An 18083-nucleotide genomic window follows, 5' to 3' on the forward strand; every position below is an offset into this window, starting at 1 on the left:
AGTGTTGCCAAATGAGTCTCTGAACATCGTCTGTGAACACCTCTGGAGGTGGTTTGGATATGAATAGGTCTTTCTTTTTTTTTTATCCCTGAAGTGCATTTACATCTAGGTTGTAAAAGTGTTTGCTCTGTTGGAGTCTGATCACCCCAGATGTAAAGTTAATCCTAGGTTTAAAGCTGGTCGTTGACTTTACTGACTGGCTCCACCTTGGATTAATAGCAGATCTGGACAATTAAAACTGTGTCACACTGAATGATGATAAGAATGATGTCTACAAAACTTTTTTATTATCTTAGCCAGCACAGTGGTGGTAAATTATTAGTTAGCAATGAGATTTGATTTTCACACTGTTTTATGATGTTTTGAAGTTTTATTTGGTTTTGTTTTGTTTTTGTCCTTTTTTTTTCATTGTCAGATTTATTTTTGTTATTTGTTTAGGCTCTTTGTCTAAACAAGAATAATAATTTTAATTCTGATTGAGTCATTTCCTATTTTGTGCCTGTCTGGATTTGTTATAAAATGTTATTAAAACGCTTTGAGTGCTCAAACCTTCGCGTTGTCCAGTTGTGATACAGATTGTGACATGCTAATACCATTAACCGATGTTTTCACTTCAGCAAACATTATCCATATCACTTAATTCTGAGAAAAATGTGCAACTACAAACAAACAAAAAAACAAACAAAAACAAAACAACCTAGTCATAAAGGCTGCATTGGTTTTGAGTCAGTAGTGGTGTTTATTTTTATTTTTTTTACATTTTACAATTGGTGTTTGATGGATTGGGGATAGAGTATTAGTAACCCACAGCGGTGGCATGTGTATATTGAATGAACCAACTGGTAGGTGCTGTAAAGTGGGTCCACCACTAGACAACAACACTGACTATGAGCACAGACCTTGTAGTTCCCTGGCTCTAAAGCTTTATCAACCAAGGCTTGCAGAAACAGGACTCGCTTCCGTCTTTTGTGGAATATTTTCAACTCTTGGTATCCTTCCAGTTTTAAAGAGTGAATAAGTGGTGAGTGGTGCAGTAAGTCAACAGAGAGGACGTCACAAATGAGATCCCTGGAACAACAGACATGAGTTTCCATCATGTGTCCTGTCAAGGTTTCTTTGGGCAAGATAAAAAATCCCCTTCCCACTTCCTCATTATAAAAGAAGTCTTGGTTAGTGGTGGTCCTAGTGTAGATTTATGTGGGGTCTGCTGATATTTCCCCAATATCTTGTTGAATTGAAAAAAAGATGACTTTGTCACCGGTAAAGGATTTTTACAGTATGGTTTGTGTTGAACCAACAAATAACCTCATATATGGTAAAGTCATTTCGGAAACCCAGCCACTGAGGATGCACAAGCCAGTGCATCCTTAGTGCCGGTCCCTAGCCCGTACATATGGGGAGGGTTGCGTCAGGAAGGGCATCCGGCGTAAAATCTTTGCCAAATCAAATATGCGGATCATAAATAAGACTTACATACCGGATCGGTCAAGGCCCGGGTTACCAACGACCGCCACCGGTACTGTTAACCAGCAGGGTGTCGGTGGAAACTATGCTACTGTTGGGCGAAGGAGAAGGAGAGGGGGAAAGCATGTCCAGAGGCAGCTAGAGAGGAGGAAGGGTAGGCATGTGGAGGTGAGAGTTGGAACTTTGAATGTTGGCACTATGACTGGTAAAGGGAGAGAGCTGGCTGACATGATGGAAAGAAGAAAGGTAGGCATACTGTGTCTGCAAGAGACCAGGTGGAAGGGGAGTAAGGCCAGGAGTATCGGAGGTGGGTTCAAACTCTTCTACCATGGTGTGAATGGGAGGAGAAATGGGGTAGGGGTAATTCTGAAGGAAGAGTATGTCAAGAGCGTGCTGGAGGTGAAGAGAGTGTCAGACAGAGTGATGAGTATGAAGCTGGAAATTGAAGGTTTATTGCTGAATGTTATCAGCGCATATGCCCCGCAAGTTGGGTGTGAGATGGATGAAAAAGAAGAATTCTGGAATGAGTTGGACGACATGGTGGAGAGGGTACCCAAGGAGGAGAGAGTGGTGATTGGAGCGGACTTCAATGGACATGTTGGTGAAGGGAACAGAGGTGATGAGGAGGTGATGGGAAGGTATGGAGTCAAGAAGAGAAATGTGGAAGGACAGATGGTGGTCGATTTTGCGAAAAGGATGGAAATGGCTGTGGTGAATACATATTTCAAGAAGAGGGAGGAACACAGGGTGACGTACAAGAGTGGAGGAAAGTGCACACAGGTGGACTATATCTTATGTAGAAGGCGCCATCTAAAAGGGATTGGAGACTGCAAGGTGGTGACAGGGGAGAGCGTAGCTAGGCAGCATCGGATGGTGGTCTGTAGGATGACTTTGGAGACCAAGAAGAGGAAGCGAGTGAAGACACAGCCGAAGATCAAATGGTGGAAGTTGAAGAAGGAAGACTGTTGTGTGGAGTTCAGGCAGGAGTTAAGACAGGCACTGGGTGGTAGTGAAGAGTTGCCAGATGGCTGGAAAACCACTGCAGAAATAGTTAGGGAGACAGCTAGGAAGGTACTTGGTGTGTCATCAGGACAGATGAAGGAAGACAAGGAGACTTGGTGGTGGAATGAGGAAGTACAGCAAATTATACAGAGGAAAAGGTTGGCAAAGAAGAAGTGGGATAGTCAGAGAGATGAAGAAAGTAGACAGGAGTACAAGGAGATGCAGCATAAAGCAAAGAGAGAGGTGGCAAAGGCAAAGGAAAAGGCGTATGGTGAGTTGTATGACAGATTAGACACTAAGGAAGGAGAAAAGGACTTGTACCGATTGGCTAGACAGAGGGACCAAGCTGCAAAGGATGTGCAGCAAGTTAGGGCGATCAAGGATAGAGATGGAAATGTGCTGACAAGTGAGGAGAGTGTGCTAAGAAGGTGGAAGGAATACTTTGAGGGGCTGATGAATGAAGAAAATGAGAGAGAGAGAAGGTTGGATGATGTAGGGATAGTGAATCAGGAAGTTCAGCGGATTAGCAAAGAGGAAGTGAGGGCAGCTATGAAGAGGATGAAGAATGGAAAGGCAGTTGGTCCTGATGACATACCTGTGGAGGCATGGAGATGTTTAGGAGAGATGGCAGTGGAGTTTTTAACTAGATTGTTTAACACAATCCTGGAAAGTGAGAGGATGCCTGAGGAGTGGAGAAGAAGCATACTGGTACCGATTTTCAAGAACAAGGGCGATGTGCAGAACTGTAACAACTACAGAGGTATAAAGTTGATCAGCCACAGCATGAAGATTTGGGAAAGAGTAATAGAAGCTAGGTTAAGAGGAGAGGTGACGATCAGCGAGCAGCAGTATGGTTTCATGCCACGAAAGAGCACCACAGATGCGATGTTTGCTTTGAGAATGTTGATTGAGAAGTATAGAGAAGGCCAGAAAGAGTTGCATTGTGTCTTTGTAGATTTAGAGAAAGCTTATGACAAAGTGCCGAGAGAGGAGGTGTGGTATTGTATGAGGAAGTCAGGAGTTGCAGAGAAGTATGTAGGAGTGGTGCAGGATACGTATGAGGGAAGTGTGACAATGGTGAGGTGTGCGGTTGGAATGACGGATGGGTTCAAGGTGGAGGTGGGATTACATCAAGGATCGGCTCTTAGCCCTTTCTTGTTTGCAATGGTGATGGACAGGTTGACGGACAAGATCAGGCAGGAGTCTCCATGGACGATGATGTTCGCGGATGACATTGTGATCTGTAGCGAGAGTAGGGTGCAGGTTGAGGAGAGCCTGGAGAGGTGGAGGTATGCACTGGAGAGAAGAGGAATGAAAGTCAGTAGGAGCAAGACGGAATACCTATGCATGAATGAGAGAGAGGACAGTGGAATGGTCAGGATGCAAGGAGTGGAGGTGACAAAGGCATTTGAGTTTAAATACTTGGGGTCAACTGTCCAAAGTAACGGGGAGTGCAGTAGAGAGGTGAAAAAGAGAGTTCAGGCAGGTTGGAGTGGGTGGAGAAGTGTGTCAGGAGTGATTTGCGACAGAAGGGTATCAGCAAGAGTTAAAGGGAAAGTTCACAAGATGGTTGTGAGACCAGCTATGTTATATGGTTTGGAGACAGTGGCACTGACGAAAAGACAGGAGGCGGAGCTGGAGGTGGCAGAGTTGAAGATGCTAAGATTTTCACTGGGAGTAACGAAGAAGGACAGGATTAGGAGCAATTATATTAGAGGGACCGCTCAGGTTGGACGGTTTGGGGACAAAGCAAGAGAGGCAAGATTGAGATGGCTTGGACATGTGTGGAGGAGAGATGCCGAGTATATTGGGAGAAGGATGCTGAATATGGAGCTGCCAGGGAAGAGGAGAAGAGGAAGGCCAAAGAGGAGGTTTATGGATGTGGTGAGGGAAGACATGCAGGTGGCTGGTGTGACAGAGGAAGACGCAGAAGACAGGAAGAAATGGAAACGGATGATCCACTGTGGCGACCCCTAACGGGAGCAGCCGAAAGTAGTAGTAGTAGATGGTAAAGTCATTTTGGACTTAATAAGACAGTTCACCTTCCTTGAAAATCATCATATAGATTTGAGTCATTATCAAGTTTGGGCTTTCAGGGGTGTCCAGATGGTATGGTGGTCTATTCCGTTGCCTAACAACACGTGGATCGCCAAATCGAATCCCTGTGTTACAGACACCATTGGCCATGCCTGCGGGTGGGAAGCCAGATGTGGGTATGTGTCCTGGTCGCTGCACTAGCGCCTCCTCTGGTCGGTTGGGGTGCCAATTCAGGAGGGAGGGTGAACTGGGAGGAATAGCATGATCCTCCCACGCGCTATGTCCCCCTGGTGAAATGCCTCACTGTCAGGTGAAACGAAGTGGCTGGCAACTCCACATGTATCGGAGGAGGCATGTGGTAGTCTGCAGCCCTCCCCAGATCGGCAGAGGGGGTGGAGCAGTGACCGGGATGCCTTGGAAGAGTAGGGTATTTGGCCGGCTACAATTGGGCAGAAAATCCAAAACAAAAAAACAAGTTTGGCCTTTCACACGGTGCAACAATTTCATGTTGGTTAGAATGGTTGACTGAAGTAGTTTTGCAAAACAACATAAAGAGTAGACCAAAAGTAAACAAAATAATCTATTGTATAGATATATTTAACTACGACAAAAAAAAGAGAGGAGCCTACAATGACTGTATGATCCTGCGTTATTTCAATTCTTATAAAATTGTGGAAATCTACATCATGATCATGTGAAGTGAACAGTTACAGAGACCATGTTCCTTATTCCATTGTGGTGGTTATCAGTATTAACAGGTAGCGAGGTTGGCCCGATACTATCAGATGTAGGTTCAACTCCTGGACCATCACACCTGTCAAATTCTCCTTGAGTAAGACACGTAAGACACTTACCCAAACCTGTGTATTAGCTAAATGCACAAAGAGAATACTCACCCTACCCCCCCGCCCCGAGAGAAAATAATAATATATAATTGAATAAAGAAAAATCAAGTTGCAAGATAAACTGTAATGTAAATGAGTAGAATTAACACCACCTTGTCAAGAGAAACCTGGCAGGCCAAAACCATATGCTGCAGAATGGAGCGATCTCTGCTAATAAAATATGATTCTCCTGCAGCAGAAGCATAACTTACTATAGGGCAATTATCATTCATATGGGGCCTAATAATAAGAAGGGACAAGTGATTTTTTTTCTAATCACTGGTTCTAAGATAAAACATCCTTAAAGGCAGTATACAAAATAAAATGGCTTGTTAAGAAAACAGATTTTAGTAGTGGGGAGAGACTTAATGCACATCTTACACTTTCATCCCACAATGGTCCCAGAGTCTATATGCACTATCCCTGATAGTGCATATAGATTGATTAAGACTTACTCGGAGCGTTGTGTTAAAGCAGGGCATAGTCTGGAGATGTTTCGCAGATGGAAAAGGCAATCCGGGAGACATTGTTTATATGACTAGAAAAGGACAGGGTACTATCTAGGATGACAACAAGGCTCTTAGCCTGAGCAGAGACAGGTATGGTGGGTCCAGCAATGAGGAGTGAGCAAATATTAGTTTTTGAGTGTAGATTTAGTGCCAATGAGGAGTAACTCAGTTTTACTACTGTTGAATTTCAGATAATTGTTAGTCACCCATATCTGTATATCATGGAGACAAGCAATGACGTACTGGAGGGGAGAGTGGAAGTGGGCTTAGTGGACACATAAAGCTGTGTATCATCAGCATAGCAGTGGAAATGGATACCATAGTATCGGAAGATGTTGCCAAGAGGGAGGAGATAAATAATAAACAGGAATGGCCCCAACACTGAACCCTGTGGAACTCCATGAGGAACTATCAAACTTGCTGACTGGTAATTCTGAATTTGTACAAAATGTGTGCTGTCTGTAAGGTAGGAAGCAAACCCCTGATACACAGTGCCCCCAACTCCAATGCTAGCCAGACAATCCATGAGAAACTGATGGGATATAGCTGTTGTGAGGTCAAGGAGGATGAGGACAGAGAGTAGACGGAGTCAGCTGCACGAAGGAGGTCACTTGTGATCTCAAACAGGGCTGTTTCTGTGCTATGTTTGTAGCAAAAGCCATATTGAAATTGTTCAAAGAGATTATTGTTATCAAGGTAGATCTGGAGATGAGATGCAACTACCCTCTCAAGGATTTTGGGGATGAATGGAAAATTTGAAATAGGCCAGCAGTTGTTTTAGTCAATAGAATCTAAATTAAGTTTTTTCATAGTTGGTCTGATTATGGCAACCTTCAGAGAAGGGGGAACTGTACCAGTGGCCAGAGAGTTGATGATGGAGGTTATCAGGGAGATGATAGAGGGCAGGCATGTTTAAAGTAGGGTTGTGGAAATTGGATGTGGAGGTGCTAGACTTAGCAATATGTTCAGAAATTTGATTTTCAGTTGGAAGACAGATGGCTTATCTATCAGATCGTATGAAGGAATATAATGAAAGGTTAAAACTTGGGTTCTTTGAACATTGAGTGCATAACCAGAATATTTCCCATATGTCCCCAGGATGTTCATTAGCAACGTTTCACCAGATTTAGGATTTTTAATTGTTATACACACATAATCTGTGCAAAGACACATTTTGTTTTCCATATTTCCTATGGGTATACCCTCCAAAGCAGACTCCTCTCTAATAGCTTGGGCCAGTGGTTCGATAAAAAGATTGAAGAGTAACGGACTAAGTAGGCAACCCTGTGTACAACCCTGTTGCATTATTGGGTTTGAGAGATTCCCATTCATTTCTATCCTGGCTGTTGGAGAGTAGAGTGTTCTTATGCATTAATGTTTTACAAAATCCAAATCTGCTCATAACTTGAAATAAAAAGTCCCGTCCAGCTGAGTCGAAGGCTGAAGCTTTGAAAGACTGCGCTTGATTGTCCTTTAGAAATGTGGTCAATAATATGAAGGGCTCTCCTTATATTATCATGTGTTTGATTCAAGAGTCAAGATTACTTTATTTGTCCCGAGAAATTTTGGTCTTAAATTTGTCTTGAGCATAAAGGCTGCCACATAAAAACACATACAATACAGTACAGTGACAGACATAAATTCCATAGCACAAACAAATGCAGACATAAAATGCATTCAAATACGTGCAACACAGCCCCATTTCACACCCTCCTCCTTGTGTCCTGAATTTAGTAGATTTACTGATAGAAGAATGGAAGAGTTTTTATACCTGTTCAGGTATCTTTCCCTGTATTTAATTGTAACCCTGTAGCATCTACCTGATGGGAGCAGTTCGTCTTCTAAATACAGGACATGAGAGGGGTCAGCGATCATTTTCCTAGCCTGTTTAGCTATTGTCTTCTCAAAGAGTATTTAGAGGGAGGGATGCTCCCTCACCCCCATCTCTTTCATTGCTGCATGGACCAGTTTGTTTATTTATGATTCTAATTTAACTGATATGGTACCAAACCAAGCTGAGACTCCATAATGTATGTACCTAATGTACCTAAATGCTTATTGAATACAGACATGCATATGCCCAATGAAAATTTTTACAAATTACTTTAAGATCTTTTACTCTTGAGTATAAATACATATTTAAAGATACTTCAGAAGGTGCACAATCACTGGAAAAAAACAAACGTACTCAATTGACATAAGTGGACCGATTGTACAAACTGCACAGTTGTGTGTGGTTGTGGTGTTTGAATGACAAATACTGTCTGTCATCTCCACTGCAGAGGCTAATATTAGCCCTAGGCAGGATTAATACAGGATCATGTGAGGGTTTGCTAGCCGAACAGGGGGAGTTTCCCTCGGGTCCCTATGTCTCCACAGCAAACAACATTGGCGACTCCATGAGGTCAGGATGACAAAAGATTGACAAGAGGCTGCAGGCGGTGTGACATGGCCTTGCGCACTGAAAAAAACAGTCCGTTTGATTTACATAAAAAATCATGTACATCATTTGCACATATTAAAGTTAAGTTTTCTAAAAATAACTTATTTATGTTTATGAATTAATTTATTTATGTTTACTTATGAATCATGTCATACGAAATGCATTTTTGTAAATTGTACAACCCCACCTCTCCCCTTTTTTCAGTGTGGTAAGAGAAGGGAGGTGGCGTGAAGAGACTGGTAATCTTACGATATTTACCTGTAGCCGCTTAATCTGTCTGCTAACCCAGTCACTTTGGAAGGGTGCCAATCCTCATGAGGACACTGTCCACACTTGCTGTAGTCAATCCTCCAAATTCCAATTACCATCTGTATCCAAAACCTGTCTTTGTTTTCTGTTACTATGCTTTTGGGATGTCACCTTGTCTCTTTGTATTCAGTTTGTCTTAACTATGAAACACTTTACAAACCTCAGATTCAGGGGGTGTGCAAAACAAACTGAGTTGTTGTTGATATTATTGCTGTTGTTTTGTTGCAGTGGTTGTTTTTATTCGCCTGCCGCCCAGTGACTGCTGGGATAGGCTCCAGCATCCCCGCGACCCTGAGTAGGATAAGCAGTTTGGATGGATGGATGTTATTATCATTATTATTATTATTATTATTATTATTATTATTATTATTATTACTATTTCTTTCATGTTTAAACTGTAGAGTCAGGTCCAAACTACGGACCTGAGGCACTATAGGGCAGATGTCACTTGATTGACAGTACTCGTCGTAATATGTGGGCTGTTCTGAGTAGGGCGATCATCTGGACTGCATGGATGTTGATGTTGCCTGGAATATGGTTGGAGAACTTTTCCATTCTCTTCTTCATAAGTCCTAGAGCTCCGATGACCACTGGTGTTGTTTCGGTCTTAATTCCAAGCCATCTCAATCTTGCCTCTCTTGCTTTGTCTCCAAACCATCCAACCTGAGCTGTCCCTCTAATATACTTGTTCCTAATCCTGTCCTTCTTCGTCACACGTTATTATTATTATCATTATTCCCATCATTCTTATTATTATTCTAAAGTACAGTAACAGTAAAAACAAAAACAATAATAATAATATCATGACATGTAATTATTTTCAACCATCATTATTATTTATTCAAAATCTTATCTCATGTTAATCTTACGTGGTGAAAAACTGTCTGATGATTGTTTTGGATGTACCAGGGTTCTGGTTATCAAGACCAACGGCCCCTGAGCTCGGTCTCTCTCAGTCTTAAGCCATTTTGTCTTGGTCTTGACTTTATAAGTGTGAACTAATCTATTTTCAAAAATGATAACTAAAACCATATTCATTGTAATTATATCAATTATTATTTTACAAAAAGGAAATGGCGTTTTCCCACCTCTCCTCTTCCACTTCCTCTTCCTGTGCAAGGTGGTCTGCTCTGTTGCAGCAATGTCTGGGTCATCTGCCATATGGTCTGGATTTTCTAACTACCCCAATGCCTCCACACTATGCCTCTACAGATGAATATTGTGGGCAGTCTTGATCTTGTACACTTAATTTCTGTTTTGTCTTACTTTGAACCATTAAAAACTTTCGTCTTGGTTAATAAGAATTGGTCTTCTTTTGTTCTCGGCTGAAACAGTCGACTACAATACTGCCAGACTGTGCCAGCCTTTACATAAACGTAAATATATATATATATATATATATATATATATATATATATATATATTTCACTTTTACTCACATAACATCATCCTAAGTAATTCTTTTGTTTCCAGAGCATTAAGTAGTGCTGAAACCCAAAAACCAAAATCCAGTTCACAAACACAGAACAGAACAAAGAGACCAACCTTTAACTTACCCTAACCTGATTAATGCAGCCCTCTGTTAGGTGGTGACTGTCTGATTAGGTCAGATTAAGGTTATAATCAGTGTGCGCACAACCCAGTTTGAATGTCAAGGATTCTGCTCAGTCTTTCAGTCTAAACACATGCACATAGTACAAAATAATTAGTGCATGGTAGAGAGTGCCTTAAGCTTCTGGAAGGACACAGTGAGAGAATGTACTCTTCTATTTAAAGGTAAATGAACAGCTACGGATGTAACTGACTAAACACGCATCAAACGCTCTCTCATGTCATCTAAGATCCAGACACATCCTGGACACATGGCTCTGTGTACAAAAATGGAAAAATATTCAATTTGGAATTATTTTAGTTTTATTTCTGTGCATTTCACATATGTAATTTCCTCACTTTAAATTGTCAGTTGTTATCACTCTCTCTCTCTCTCTCTCTCTCTTCCATTCTCTCAGCCCTCTTCTGCTGAAATTTCCATTGGTCTGGTTTCTCTGGCACTGGCTGCTAATCCTCTTAGCATTAACCTGTTCCTCAACTGATTTATGGCCCCTGACCTAGCCAGGACTTTCCTCTGCCCTACCTTGTGCTCTGCTCTGCTCTGGTCTGCGATGTCCATCTACCTGCCCCGTTTCTCCGTCTCATCTCCGTCTCTCTCTGTCCTGCCCCCTTGTCATACATGATGACAAGTAATTAGATCATTGACTTGCAACTGGAGCTCAATGATAAAATAAAACAAAACCAAAAAAAACCTTAGGGAACATCAACACAGTAAAAAGAAATAAAAAAGTAAAAGATGAGGGTATAATGTTTATATTGGATGCTTGGTACCGCATCCTGAGTGTTTTATGTAGTGTGGGAGAATGTGTATCTGATTGATGTGGGTTAAATGGAAGTGGTGTTGGTTTGTTATAATTTCGCATCAAACAGATTCTCTATTTTGTCTTTGAGGTATTGCAGTATGTTATTCAACCAGCAATCTTCTGTGACATGCATACCTGCACCCATCCACGCTCTCTGCCAAGTTTCAACATATTCTTATGCCCAACTCGTCAAATGTGACAGCTTGGTCAGTGGCCTTTACGCTTCAAACTATGACGCGTGAGGTACCACTTTAGCGTCCGTTTTGCATGTGTAGGGCTGTTCAACAGATATCAGTGGTGTAGCGTTACAGTCAAAGAAAAAAAAAAGGTAGCTAGAATAAAATGTTGACATTCTACATTTCTGCAAACCATGGATACATTAAAATCTTGACGTTTCAGGCGTCCAAGTAGCTAGTGGTCTGTTCCGTTGCCTACTAACAAGGCGATTGCCGGTTAGAATCCCTGTGTTACCTAAGGCTTGGTCGGGTGTCCCTATAGACACAACTGGCCATGTCTGCGGGTGAGAAGCCGGATGTGGGTGTATGTCCTGGTCTCTGCACTAGCGCCTCCTCTGGTCAGCACCTGTCCGGGGGGGGGGGTAGCTTGATGCTCCCACGCGCTACGTCCCCCTGACAAAATTCCTTACTGTCAGGTGAAAAGAAGCAGCTAGCAACTCCACATGTATCGGAGGAGGCATGTGGTAGTCTGCAACCCTCCCCAGATCAGCAGAGGTTGTGGAGCAGCGACCGGGATACCTCGGACAGTGTGGTAATTGGCTAGGTATAACTGGGGGGGGTCGTGACGTTTCTGAACCAGAAATACTTTTCATATCAACATTTCAACTCATAGCCAATGTTGGTGGAGCCACATCATGTGACTCAATTTACTGTCTGCAAAAAGAAAAAAAATGGCTGACATTCCTTTTATTCTCAGTGGAAAATGCAATATTTCAAGACAGTTTCAGCATTAAAATGTGTTTTAACATTTCTAGTGAGAAATGTGCATTTTATTCTGGCAACTCGAGTGGAGCACTACACAATTGATATCTACTGCAGCGTTTCTCAAACTGTATGCCGCGGCACCCTGGTATGCCGTCTGACATCGTCAGGGGTGCCGTGAAAAAATTTGCAAATCTAACATTTTTCATATCACTTATCAAAAATTAAAATACTAATTTATTTTACAAAATGTTACTGAATAAATGTGTAGCGCTATCTATCCTTTTTAACTGTCAAGGACAAATGCTCCTGAGTTCTCTATACAACTCGGTATCCAATAAACTATTGAAGTATGTTAACTTCGCTTTTTATGTGTTTAAAGTATGTTCTAAAGGCTCTAAATGTCTTACAGTGTCATCTGGTAACTCCAACTAAAATGTTGACTACCCCTTTAAGGCGCTCAAATATGGCATATGACCTCTTTAAGGCAATCTAACATGGTCTCGACACCACAGGAATAAACACACATGAATAATTCACACTCACACAGGTAAATAGAATTATATATATACAAATATAATATGAGTAATAATTATTAGAATGAATGAAATTGATAAGCCTCAATGGCTAATGAGCCTCTGCATTCAGATATACACAAATTAATCAGACTAACACATTAGCATACAGCTCAATAACCCTATAACTAAGCCGGCAATAAAATAAAACAAAGTCAACCCCCACTTGCAGGCCTGTTTCTTTATCGGGTACGTTGGGGCCCTAAACAGCCCTCTTCGCTCCCCTTGGAAGCCCGCACATCCAGCTTGTACTCACAAAGAATGAATGCTCCTCTTCGTCTCGCGTTTCCCACCGCAGCAAATGTCAGGCCGGCAGCCCTCCTAGCTAACTGGCTAGTTAGCCGTTAGCCGTTAGCACCATCTCACGGTCGAACCGTGCGCTCGCCTCGGCAGACCACCACGGCAACAGACGACTCCTTCTGCGTTCCTTGATGGTCGCATGAACCCACCACTACACTGTACTGATAACGTTACTTCGCTAAACTAGAAGACGGCGCGACTCACTGTGGGGAGAGCCCCTCACCGCATCCAGTCCATTCGCCCATCTTGCTGTGCTAACAACGGACACCGACTGGCTAGCTCGCTCTGTAATGTCGCTGGGTCCCCATATGGGACTGACGAGTAGTCAGTTTGTCTCCCAAATCCACACAAACCGTTCCCGGGATGGGTCTCGGTCAGACACCCGCACACATCACTGTTCACTAAACTCCAATTACATTTCCCTCGCCGCAAAATAGCATATAACAACTCGACATCAAACTGCTCCGTTTCGCTCACACAAGGGACGAGAGACCTCCTCCTCCCCGTCCAGTCTGCTCGTGCTGACGTTTTCCGCTGCTCTCTCAACCAATCACAAAATGGTAAGTTTCCACTAAAGCAAATGCATTTCACATTGGTAAACAACTGTTTTGCAGAACAATATCAACAATATAATATAATCATATTCAAAAGGTATACAAAATAACAAACATAGGCCAAACTCTTATCTAATAGTGCAATGTAATATATCTAAGGCCTATAATTTAACCACAGGGTTACACCCTCCCCCTACTGAACGTGTGAATGCCCTCATTCACCTAAATCTAACTAGTAAGATCTCTGAACATCTGAGGGTATAAACTAAGTGTGGTGCACTAACTCTTTCCTATCCTGATAGTGACACCTCTGTGTACTATAGTTATAGGCGTATCGCTGGCTTTTCCTGGCTCATCATAGGTAAGTCTTACGACTGGCTTTACTAACCTCTTCGGCCTACCTACTGGTTGTCTTTGGGGACTAGCTTCCTCATCTACGCTGCTAGCTTGGCCCTCATCTATGTCAGACTCTGACTCTTGAGCTAACTCTTCTTCAGCCTCATTCTCCCTCTCTTCTTCTTCTTCACTTTGGTCTTCGTCATTGTTGTCATCATTTGGGTCTTCGTCATTATTCTCTTCAGTTCTAGCACCAAGAGGTTCCTCTTCCTCCTGAGGGATAACTGCTTGTTCCCGTGCAGCTCTACGCTTGTTCAAGACATCTTCCGGGTAAGTGCTGTAGGGTCTTGGTATTGGTCTCTCGTACTCAGACTCTGTAGATGAGTCGGTCAAGCCCCCTTCACTATCCTCTTCTTCTGTACTGACTATTTGAGACTGTTTGGTTTGTTGCTTCTTTCTTGTGTCGGCTCTTGTCTTTGGCTTTGGTGGTGGTCTGTGGTCGCTCTCTTCTCTTTGCATTCTGACTTGCTGCCCGATAGGTAAGAGATGATCTCGGTGCAATGTTCTGATTCCTCCGTTTCCATCCTCCTGCTTCACTCTGTAGACAGGTAAGTTTGGCATCTGACTCACAACCACATGAGGAATCTCTTTCCAGCGGCTTTGGAGTTTGTGCTTGCCTTTGAGTCCGAGATTCTTCACCAACACTCTGTCGCCGGGTTCCAGGGTTTGTGATCCCACCCTGCTGTCATAGGCTATCTTGTTCCTCTGGTGTGTTTTGTCGGCTGTGCCAGAGGCCAGTTGGTATGCCTTCTGCAGATCTTCTTTGAGTCTAGCCACATAGCGTGAGTGGTGACCGACATCATAGCCATCGGGAGACGTCCCGAAACACACATCCACGGCCAGCCTTGCCTCTCTCCCGTATAGTAAGTAGTAGGGCGAGTAGCCGGTTGCATCAGACCTACTGGCATTGTAGGCATGCACAACGTGGGGCACTTGCTCACTCCACCGCCTCCTCTTCTCTGGATTCAGTGTGCCTAGCATGGACAGCAGGGTACGGTTGAACCGTTCTGGTTGTGGATCTCCTTGTGGGTGGTAGGGAGAGGTCCTGGACTTTCGTATCCCCATCACTTTCAGCATTTCTCTGATTGTCTGGCTTTCGAAGTCTCGGCCTTGGTCTGAATGGATCCTTGCTGGCAGACCATAGTTTACGAAGAACTTCTCGTTGAGAACTTTTGCGACTGTGAGCGCCTTCTGGTTCTTCATTGGGTAGGCTTGTGCATAGCGGGTAAAGTGATCAGTGACCACTAGCACGTTGCCAATACCCTTGCAGTCTGGCTCCACGGAGAGGAAGTCTATACAGACTAAGTCCATTGGCCCATTGCTCCGGATCTGGTGGAGCGGCGCAGCTCTCTGACAGGGACTCTTCCGTGAGACACACTTCCCGCAGTTTTTGACATACTGCTCTGTCTCTCCTGCCATTCTCGGCCAGTAGAATCTTGCCTTCAGCAGGTCAGTTGTTCTCTCGATGCCTAGATGTCCCATATCATCGTGTAAGGACTTTAGCACGACACCTCTGAACACGGCAGGCAGCACCAGCTGAGAGGACTCTTCTCCTGATGGTCTCTTGCTAATGCAATGGAGTAGGCCGTCTCTCTGTTGTAGTCTTCCCAGCTCCCTTTTCATCTGGCTCACATCTGGATTGGCTTCCAGATCCTCTGGCCATTGGCCGTGTTTCAGAGCTTGGATCATCAGTCCTATCACAGGATCCTCTTTCTGTGCGGCTTTAAGCTCGGACCTGGACATCTGTCCTAGCGCACTCACATCCACGCGCGTGGGGAAGGCGTAGAGCTCAGGGACACTTTCAGGGCGAGCTCCTAGCTGTTCAGCATATCTCGGAGATGTCTTTGGGGAGCTCAGAACGCTTACTCGTCGACAGATTGACTGCACGCCAGCTTGTGAGATGGTCTCCCAGTCTCTTTGTCTCTCTTCACCCCTCTCTTGCCTCGACAGCAGGTCGGCGTCGATGTTGCTTTTCCCAGGTCGGTAGCGGATGTCGAACTCATAGGTAGACAGATCGGCCAGCCACCGATGCCCTGTGGCGTTGAGCTTGGCTGTAGTGAGTACGTACGTGAGGGGATTGTTATCAGTTCGTACTGTGAATCTGGCTCCGTAGAGGTAATCATGGAACTTGTTCACCACTGCCCATTTGAGGGACAGGAACTCCAGTTGATGGATGGGATAGTTCATCTCAGATGCGGACAGCTTCCTGCTAGCAAACGCCACCGGCCTCAACCCCTCTGGGTACTCCTGGTACAGGACGGCTCCCAATCCCATTAGACTGGCGTCCACATGAAGGACATAGGGCTTGTTGGGATCAGCAAACGCCAAGACGGGCGCGTGGGTGAGACAAGTGATGATCTGGTGGAATGCTGCAGTGCAGGGCAGGTCCCATCACTCTCCGAAGGGTTCAGACTCCTTCAGGTAGAATTTCTTGGAGTCCTTCGCAGCTCTCTTTCCGTGCTGTTTTGGGGCGTATCCTTTTGTCAGCTCGGTCAGGGGCCTGACGATGGAGGAGTAGTTGGCGATGAACCATCTGTAGTATCCGCAGAAGCCGAGGAAGGATCGCAGAGTCTTCAGGTCAGTAGGCTGGGGCCAGGTGGTGACTGTTTCGATCTTGGCTGGATCAGTGGCGACACCGTTAGCAGATACGATGTGCCCGACGTACTTGACTTTGCTCTGGCCAAACTGACACTTGTCCAGAGAGATCTTCAGCCCCGCCTCTTGCAGCCTGTCGAGGACTTTGACGAGCCTCTCCTCATGTTCCTCCAAGGTCCTTCCGAAGACTATCAAGTCATTGAGGTAGACGAGCACTTCCAGGAGATTCATGTCACCCACGGCTTTCTCCATGAGCCGCTGGAACGTGGCTGGAGCTCCGGTGATCCCCTGGGGCATTCACTCGAATTGGTAGAACCCCAGTGGGCAGATGAACGCCGTCTTCTCCTTGTCTTCCTCCTTCATGGCGATTTGATAGTATCCGCTTCCTCGATCCAGTACGCTGAACCACTGGCTTTCGGACAGGCAGTCCAGTGCGTCGTCAATACGAGGGGTTGTGTACTGATCGGGGATGGTTCGACTGTTCAAGGTGCGGTAGTCGGTGCACATCCTCACTTTCCCATTCTTCTTCCGCGCAATCACTATGGGTGACGCGTAGGGGCTTCGGGACTCCTTTATAATGCCTGCCGCTATCAGCTCTTGCATATGTCGTCTCACATCATCAATGTCAGCTGGGGCGAGGCGTCTGGACCGCTCACGGAATGGTCGCTCATCCGACATCCTGATACTGTGCTCCACGCCTTTGGCCAAGCCAACATCCCATTCATGTAGGGAGAAGACATCCGCATGTTGTGTGAGCTTCGTGCGGAGTCGCTCCTTCCACTCCTGAGGTAGTGGCGAGTCACCGAAGTCAATCTCGCTGGCATCCCACTCCACTGAATTTGGTTCTTTTTTGTGGGTGGAGGTAACGACATCTGTGGCATACACGTGACCCAGTACTGCTCCAGCAGGTATGTTGGCTTCTTTGAGTGACTCATTCCGCAGATGGACTGTGAACTGGTTGGGGTCAACGTCATAGCTGGGCACTACTATTGACGTCAGTAGCACGCCGGCAGGGAGGGGTTTGGTAGGAGAGTCATCCATCATCAGGATCTCTTTCTCCACTGGCTGGGTGAACTCTTCTTTGCAGCTGGCCGCACGGCTGGCCCCAGGCGGTAGAATGAGCGAGCCTGGACCTAGCCACTTCACATATCCCACTCCCTCGTCTCCATCTTCCGTATCATGTAGCGGGAGGTTTGGTCTGGTCTTTGTCCCAGCATCCATCTTCTTGACTCCAATGGTTTGGGCGAGGTGCACACCCACCATTTCGCCATACAGACGTGCGAGACGCTTGGGTAGATTGGCCTTGGCGTTGGTCCCCACAATGATTGGTGTTTGCTCTGGGCCTCTCGGTGTCGGGCAGATCAGGGCGAGCACGGAGATCGTCTCAGGGGCACCAGTGACTTTCTGGGGGAATTCCATCTACACCACAACGTATCCTCTGTAGGGGTAGCTGGACTCACTCAAACCCCAGATGTCTAGGCCGTCTACTGGGTAGATGGGTACATCAGGTATGTACTTCTTGTACCAGCCTTCGAAGATTATGGTGACCTGAGAGCCACTGCCTAGTAGGGCAGTAGACAGATGTCCGTTCACCTTCACTGGCTCGAAGGATGGGGCTCCGATTAAGCCTGTTGGCAGGTTTGGGCCTCGCTGTACATCAACA

The sequence above is a fragment of the Lampris incognitus genome, chromosome 8 (assembly GCF_029633865.1).
Source record: "Lampris incognitus isolate fLamInc1 chromosome 8, fLamInc1.hap2, whole genome shotgun sequence".
Lineage (NCBI taxonomy): Eukaryota > Metazoa > Chordata > Actinopteri > Lampriformes > Lampridae > Lampris > Lampris incognitus.